Genomic DNA, 8371 nt, shown 5'->3' with positions numbered 1-8371 from the left:
GAGAGGGAGAGAGAGAGAAAAGGAGGAGGTGGTGGAGGAGGAGCTTCACGGTTACTCTAAACAGAGACGCGAGAGAGGGAGAGAAGAGAGACCTTGCATGTGATTCTGCATATAATGGAGGATGAAAATATCCTAATAAAATCTACATGGTGAAAAATTTGTTCGAGAGGTTTAAAATGCACTCATAGAAAATGTAGATAATGGCTGTCTGTAAACAATAATATGATTTATTATAAATAATCGCAGCGTTGTTTTTCTTGCAGTGTCATGCTCTTTTTATTATGCAATACAATTAAACTGCATATGACAATACAGTTATTAGGCATTAAAATAAGCTGAAAAGTCAAATGCAGAATATACATGAATGTAAGACGCAAACTAGCATAGTAAAAAGATGTTGCAGAGAACAGTAGAGAATAATACAAAATTTTAATTAATGTTTAAAAATCACATTTGACTAATAATTAATTAAAAAGCACACACACAACCGTTTGTTTTTGTGAAAATTGGGGACATTACATAGGTTTCCATTCATTTTATACTGTCCAAACCATATATTATATTGCCCTCACCCCACCCCTAAACCCAACCATCACAGGAGTCTGTGTGCAGCTTTACTCTCTGATTAAACTCATCCTGTAGGATTTATAAGCATTTTGAGAAATGAGGACGTCACCAATGTCCTCATATTTCACCTCCTTTTTGTAATACCTGTGTCAGACCTGTGTCATTATACAGATTTGTGTTCTGATATGTTACAAAAACACATACACACACACACACACACACACACACACACACACATATATATATATATATATATATATATATATATATATATATATATATATATATATATATATATATATATATATATATAAACACACACACACACACACAAGTTGTGTTATAAAATGAAAGTATTGAATGAATAAAAGGTAGTTATAAGAAATAAAATGTAGAGATCTATGTGTGTGTGTGTGTGTGTGTGTGTGTGTGTGTGTGCGTGCGTGAGTGCGTGCATGCATGTACGTATGCACGTGCGTGTGTGTGTCTGTCAGGTATATTCAAGACATTTCTCGGTTCTACATGGGTTCAGATCTCACTTTTGAACAACATTGATTCGGGTCAGTTCTGTGGACCACATCCACATTTATTGCACGTTCCCGTTTAAAACCACATCTGTTGACATTCAGCTGGTTCATCATGTCTACCTATAACAATGTGATGCCAATCATAATTTCCATATATGTTCATTCAGTTAATTATTCAGCAGTTTATTGCTTTGCTAAGGTGCTAATCTGTGATTTCGGCAGGCAGACCTTAGCGACTCTAGCGAGTGAAGAATTTTCTCCCTTACGGTTTGACCAGATTTACAGTATACTTGCAAACGTGAATGTGCCACGTTCATCAGCTGTTTTAGAGTATAGATTCTGGCCGGCAGCTCAGCACAGAACAAGTTTGTTGCATGTATGACTAATACTGATGAAACACAGGGCAATTATATCCTAGAACCTCATTCACCTTGCTTTAGTCCACTTAGTATAGTAAATAGAAAAGAGAAAAAAACTAATTTCAAGGGAAAATGCAGCATTTATATGGCCATGGGTCCTCACTAGCAGCTTGAAAAACTAAATTATTTCATTATTTAAATTAGACAGTGAATCCCTATTGTGTCTAACAGTGGTGTGGCCAGATGTGTTTTTCTTTATATTGACTAATGCAAACACCTCTGCTTGTCTATTGCATTGAAGAAATGAACACATCTGATTGGCTACTTTGCTCAACAAAAGTGAAAGCATGTTGCAAATAGAATCCTTTAACGCTTCCCAGAGCACAAGCACAATACTGGTATATACTGGAAAATTCACTAAATTTAGCAATGTGAAATTATTATTAGGCTTTCACATTTTGACTTAATGTGGTCTGGCTTTTGTTTAAGGGCTTTTAGTATCCAAGACCCCTGAAGAAGCAGACCTGCTTAGTAAATGCCACAAACAGTTTTGTACGTTATTTAATATAATAATGTGCTGGTTATGAGTAGGCCCACATGGAATCTGCGTGCACAGAATTCCGCAGATTTTTAGCCCATCATTGATTCTGTTTATTTACTTGTGTAAATGTATAATTATTTAGTTTTTAGATTAATTTTAGTAATTGACTAGGAAAATATGTATATGATTAGGGTTAGGGTTAGTGGATCTAATAGGATTTGCATTTATAAACATTAATTATAGGTTAAAAAGTTATTACTTTTTATTTCATATATTAAGGTTGTAGTTATGATACTCCCAAATTAATTCTGCATATATTCACAGATTTTCAAATTCTGCGCAGAAATAGCAAAAAATGTCAGCAGATTGCGTCTGGCCCTAATTACGAGTAAATAAAACAGTTTGGTAAAATACATTACAGCATTATTAAAGCATAGCTTCATCTCCCTCTGCTGGATGCATTCAAAAACTACAGCTGTAGATAAACTCAGAAATGTTTGTTTACATGTACAGATTTTGCTGAGATTTTATGTTTAAACCTTGAAAAGTCTTAAATCTACTAAAATGTTGTGCTGTAGGTCTTAAATCTTTTTAAACAGGCCCTAATTTTCATTTGTTCATGTATAGCTACCCAATCTGGCCATTAACACCCATACAGTCGCCATCAATTAATCTAAATAAAACTTAAAACTTTGTATTTAAAAATAGCATTTAATTACTTACCTTACAGTAACATTTGCTTAAAAGTTCTTCATGTATTTACTGCTGAGGATACTGACCTGAGACTGAAGTAATTGACAGCTATGTTTTGTTCTATTCTTGGCAAGGGTTATTGGGTTTGTGAATGGATGTATATGAAAAGTGGTCTTTAATGAACCTAAAAGAGCACAAGTCACTCCGCTACTCATCCGTTTGCACTGGCTGCCAGTTGCTGCTCGCATCAAATTCAAAGCTCTGATGTTTGCTTACAAAGCGACCTCTGGCTTTGCTCCTTCTTATCTGCTCTCACTTCTGCAGATTTATGTGCCCTCCAGAAACTTGCGTTCTGTGAATGAACGTCACCTCGTGGTTCCATCCCAAAGAGGGAAGAAATCACTCTCCAGAACTCTCGCGTTCAATCTGCCCAGTTGGTGGAATGAACTCCCTAACTGCATCAGAATGGCAGAGTCACTTGCTGTCTTCGAGAAACGACTAAAAACTTAATTATTTAGTCTCCACTTCCCTTCTTAATCTGCAATTCCCTCTCTGGCTCCACCGCTAACTGCACTAAAAAAAAAAAACTTACATTACTAATGTTTTGCTTCTTAAACTTTACATACCCGAAACTTGCCTATAGCACTTATTCATTGTTGCTCTTATAGTTGTGTAAATAGCTTCCTTGTCCTCATTTGTAAGTCACTTTGGATAAAAACGTCTGCTAAATGACTAAATGTAAATGTAAAGGTAATAATAAATAGTCAAACTAAATTATTATTATTATTATTGTATTATTAAATTTATTAATTTTTAATCATTATTTAATAGGGCGAGTGAAAATCTTTTGTAACTGGGGTATTCAAAAGCAAATCCTTAAATTTTATTCACAATGGTCTTAAAAATGTCTTTAAAAGTCTTAAATTTAACTTTGTGAAATCGGCAGAAACCCTGTTAAATGGTATATGAATACCAGAATCAGGAATTTGGCTATTTGAGAAGTTCTTTAGGCATCCTCGTAGTCATTGTAGGTAAATGTGATTGCAGGACCTGTTAAAGTAAATTATTCACAGTAAACTTGGTGTATCATACTGGGCAATACTGCAGACTATAACGTTATTAACTTGTAATCACTCACTTTCATTTTTGCTCCAGGCATTGCTCACTATTACAGCCACAGTCATGATGATTAGACCAACAGCAATGAAGAAGCAAAAGCCCAAGTAGATGGAAGAGACTCCTTCCTCATGTGGATCCAAAACTAAGGAAAATGTTACAGACATAAAATTATTGACAGGCTGACTCTCAAACTCGGATCTTTATAAAATTGATGTAAACCATAGTAGACTGACCATAAGTTTTACTGTGAAGGACTGTGGTATTTCCAAACCCATGTAAACATGTAAAGGACACTGATGTGGTCACTTTCACCATAAACACACATGATTCATTGAAAGTACATGCGATTTTGTGTGGTTTTGATCACTTTGAACTGACAAGCGGCTAAAACCGCCATAACGCATAATTTCAGACGTGCACGTCACCATTACATTATTTCTGTCCTCCATCTGCTGGTAAACCGTAATGGTAGACACAGGGATATCTGGAATAAAATCAACATATTTATCTAGAAGACTCTGATTTAATAACATTGCTGATTTTTACTTGTGAAGTACATTAAACACTAGAGAAGAACAAATTTAGATTGCATTTGATTGCACATGATCTTCATCGTCCTCACCATACGGGATCGAGGGCTACACAGAAATAAAAAGCAAAAGTTAGATTTTTTAGAGAAAATTAGGGCCTGGCAATAAAATCGGTATCAATATTTATTGAATGTTTACCATTGTCAATAACGATAACAAAAAATTTAGTATGAAGTTTCGGTATCAGGGTTTCTGCCGGGTCTTAAAAAGTCTTAAAATATCTTAAATCTCAAAATCCAAATTTTAGGACTTGAAAAAGTCTTAAATTTACTGAAATATTGTTTTGTAGGTCTGAAATCTTTTTTAAACAGGTCTTAATTTTATTTTGTTCATGTATTGCTACTAAATCTGGCCAAAACGCATACAATCATCAACAATCATCTAAATAAAACTTTCAACTTTTTATTTAAAAAGGTTATTTTAACATTTATTTAACATAATGGTTTAATTATTTTCCTTACAATAACACTTGTTTAAAAGTTCTTCATTTATTTACTGCTGAGGACATAGACCTGGGGGCTATTTCATAAAAGTGGTTAAGAAAAGCGGGGATAAAGCCATCTATCTATCTATCTATCTATCTATCTATCTATCTATCTATCTATCTATCTATCTATCTATCTATCTATCTATCTATCTATCTATCTATCTATCTATCTATCTATCTATCTATCTATCTATCTATCTATCTATCTATCTATCTATCTATCTATCTATCTATCTATCTATCTATCTATCTATCTATCTATCTATCTATCTATCTATCTATCTATCTATCTATCTATCTATCTATCTATCTATCTATCTATCTATCTATCTATCTATCTATCTATCTATCTATCTGCAGTATATATAATAGAGATGCATCTTACCTTTTGATGTCTCAGAGCTGCTGCTGAAATCAGTGAGATGAAGTTTATATAGTTGTAAAAAAGCTCGTGGTCTGGCGTGGGTGATTGTAGGAGAGACATATTTCAGAGTGGTGTATTTGTATGAATAATTTCGTGGAGAACCCACAAGTTTGTGGTTTTTAAAACCACCCTTCAGCAGAATGCTTAAATATTATTGCTCTTTTTAATAAAAAAAAATTATTACATTTTAATCAATTATTCTAAATTTTACATTTTAAGTTAGTTTTTCTCAGTGGCTTTGGTGCATTTCTCACAACACTATTTACATTTGCACAACAGTTCATGCATTTCTCAAAACAATTAGTCATGTGTGCACATCCTAGTAGCAGTTTCTCATTCCTTACAACAAATTGCAAATGCTTTCGGACATGCATCAATTGCTTTCATTCAACTCTCTACTGTTTATAACATGATTATCTGCTTATGTCATGTCAGTCAAAAGTAACTAAACTTGTGAATGCTGAATAGTCACTCCATATAACTAACAGTCACCATTGCATTACTTGAGTCATTACATATAAAAATATTGAACTAGTTGTCAAAATCTGTCAAGCAAATTTTATAAAAAGATTTTAAATGCTTATTTTCCTGAAAATGTCTCCTAAATTGATCAATTTCATGAATGATTTACAGACCTGTGTATGTTGTAGGCTCAGTTCCAATATGTCCAATATGTGCACAGATCTGCTTACAGTAAAGAGAGTTTATGTTTGTTGTAAATAAGGCTGTATTTATTCTTTTGCACAATGCTGTGAATAAATTAGAATTGCAAAGAGCAAATGCAGTAAAAATGTGAAACATCCATATTCAGTGTCTTCTCACATACCTCACTAAATGCAGTGATGTCTAAGTTTACTTTAGTTTTCAAATGGCTGTGCAAATAGTATACAGTGCTGTCTTGAGCATTTTCAGGAAGAGTTTTTTTTGCACTGGAAAGAAATTACAGAGTAAACTGTCATAATGAAAACAGGACAAAGCTATTTGACTATCTTGTTCATAAACAATGGTGTCAGGACTTTTCATTTTGATGACACTGACACTTTGATTGACATCAATACTTGCTTTTAAGGAATGAACTATCCATTTTGAGCATGTGACGCGCTTTGCAGGTGATCAGCTAGGTTTTGCAGTTTGTACTAATTGTTTTGAGAAATGCATTAACTGTTGTGCAAATGTAAATAGTGTTGTGAGAAATGCACCAAAGCCACTGAGAACTTAAAATGTAAAATGTAAAATTTAAACTTATTTTGGTGTAATAATATATATATATATATATATATATATATATATATATATATATATATATATATATATATATATATATATATATATATATATATAACAAGTGAATAAACAGTGTATAAATGATTAACAGAAAATATAAAACCAATGAAATGTCTGCTAGCTTTGTTTTTTATTTTTATTATTCATTTCATTATGAAGATCATATTTGTGAGGAAATCAACTTAAAAAAAACACACACACACATGTGACGCACCATGAAACAGGTCTCAGTCACACATCTAAATAACTAATAGTTCATATAATTAGGTCAGATTTTTGCTTAATTTATATTCCAGCAGTCACTTTGAACTTCGATGTCTTCCATTTTCCATTGCCCTCTGTATTATATCATGATTTTTTTATACAATTTTATCAAGTGGAACAGTTGGTTGTATCTCTTAGTCTGTTTTTTTACCTAGCGTTTGTGGTTATTTATATGGAAATGTTTTGTTGAAGACCACCAATCAGGTATTTGTGAGCCTAACCACAAACTTTCCACTGAGGTTTTTTTTAAAACACAAAATCTTCCATTAAAGAGCGCACACACACACACATACACACACACACACACACACACACACACACACACACACACACACACACACACACACACACACACACACACACACACACACACACACACAATTATAACTATAGCCATCCTATAATTAACTGTTAATAATGATTTGATCAACACTTTTAGTAGGATGGTCTAAGGACTAATCCTGAAAACAGATTGGAAATTGTCTATAAGATCATACTTTAATGAGATCATTTGAGTCAGGACGACCTTCTTTAAAATTCTAGATAAGTTCAGAAATGGGGTGGAATTTACTGTTACAACTTTGTAACCTCAAGACCAGGTTTTGTAATTAAATGAGAAACTGCTGTTCATTTAAAACAAGATGAAGCACATCAAACCCATTAAAAAGCAGTTTTTTTTCCCCACTTACAGATGTCGCCACTTCAAAATGTTTCCTCTGGTGCCCTTCTTAACGCTGCCGTGGAGGTACCTACGTGAGCCAGCAGATTTTGGCCACTGAGTCGAGCTTTAACCATAGATTTTCAGCTTCGCCTTTTTACAGTTTGGCTGTACTTTAGTGGCCTGTTTCCTCTGAGTGGTACATTACAGTACGGTTCGGTACGCTTTTATGGCCGTTTCCACTGTCAAAGGGTACCTAAAAGCAAACCGTACCATACCACTTTTTGGTCACCTTTTGCAAAGGGTACCAACAGGCCCAAAGGTTACCATAAGGAGGAGCAATATGCGTAGCTGAACACTAATGGTTTACAGAGATACATCACACGCGGAAGCAGGAGAATGAAAACAAAGGAAGCGCCATTTTTAAAACCACAGCCGAGACATTACACCGTAATACTATAAACATGAGCAACTCCAGCGTTGTGGATGTGACAATTGCAGTAAAAACTCAAAACATAAATACACATAGAAAGTATATGTTAACATTATATTGAAAAATCTGTTTATATTTTCAAAAACAACTAACCACAGAGTTCTAGGATCAGAAAAATATCAATCTGCTAACATTTTTATATTTTAAATGAGGGAAATAAACATGAGTTATGGATGTGACAAAAAAGTTAGCGAATTTACAGTATACAACATTCATTCGTTCATTTTCTTGTCGGCTTAGTCCCTTTATTAATCCGGGGTCGCCACAGTGGAATGAACCACCAACTTATCCAGCAAGTTGTTACGCAGCGAATGCCCTTCCAGCCTCAACCCATCTCTGGGAAACATCCACACACACATTCACAC

This window comes from Danio rerio, chromosome 8 (assembly GCF_049306965.1).
Source record: "Danio rerio strain Tuebingen ecotype United States chromosome 8, GRCz12tu, whole genome shotgun sequence".
Classification (NCBI taxonomy): Eukaryota; Metazoa; Chordata; class Actinopteri; order Cypriniformes; family Danionidae; genus Danio; species Danio rerio.
This window is presented reverse-complemented; position numbering follows the sequence as displayed.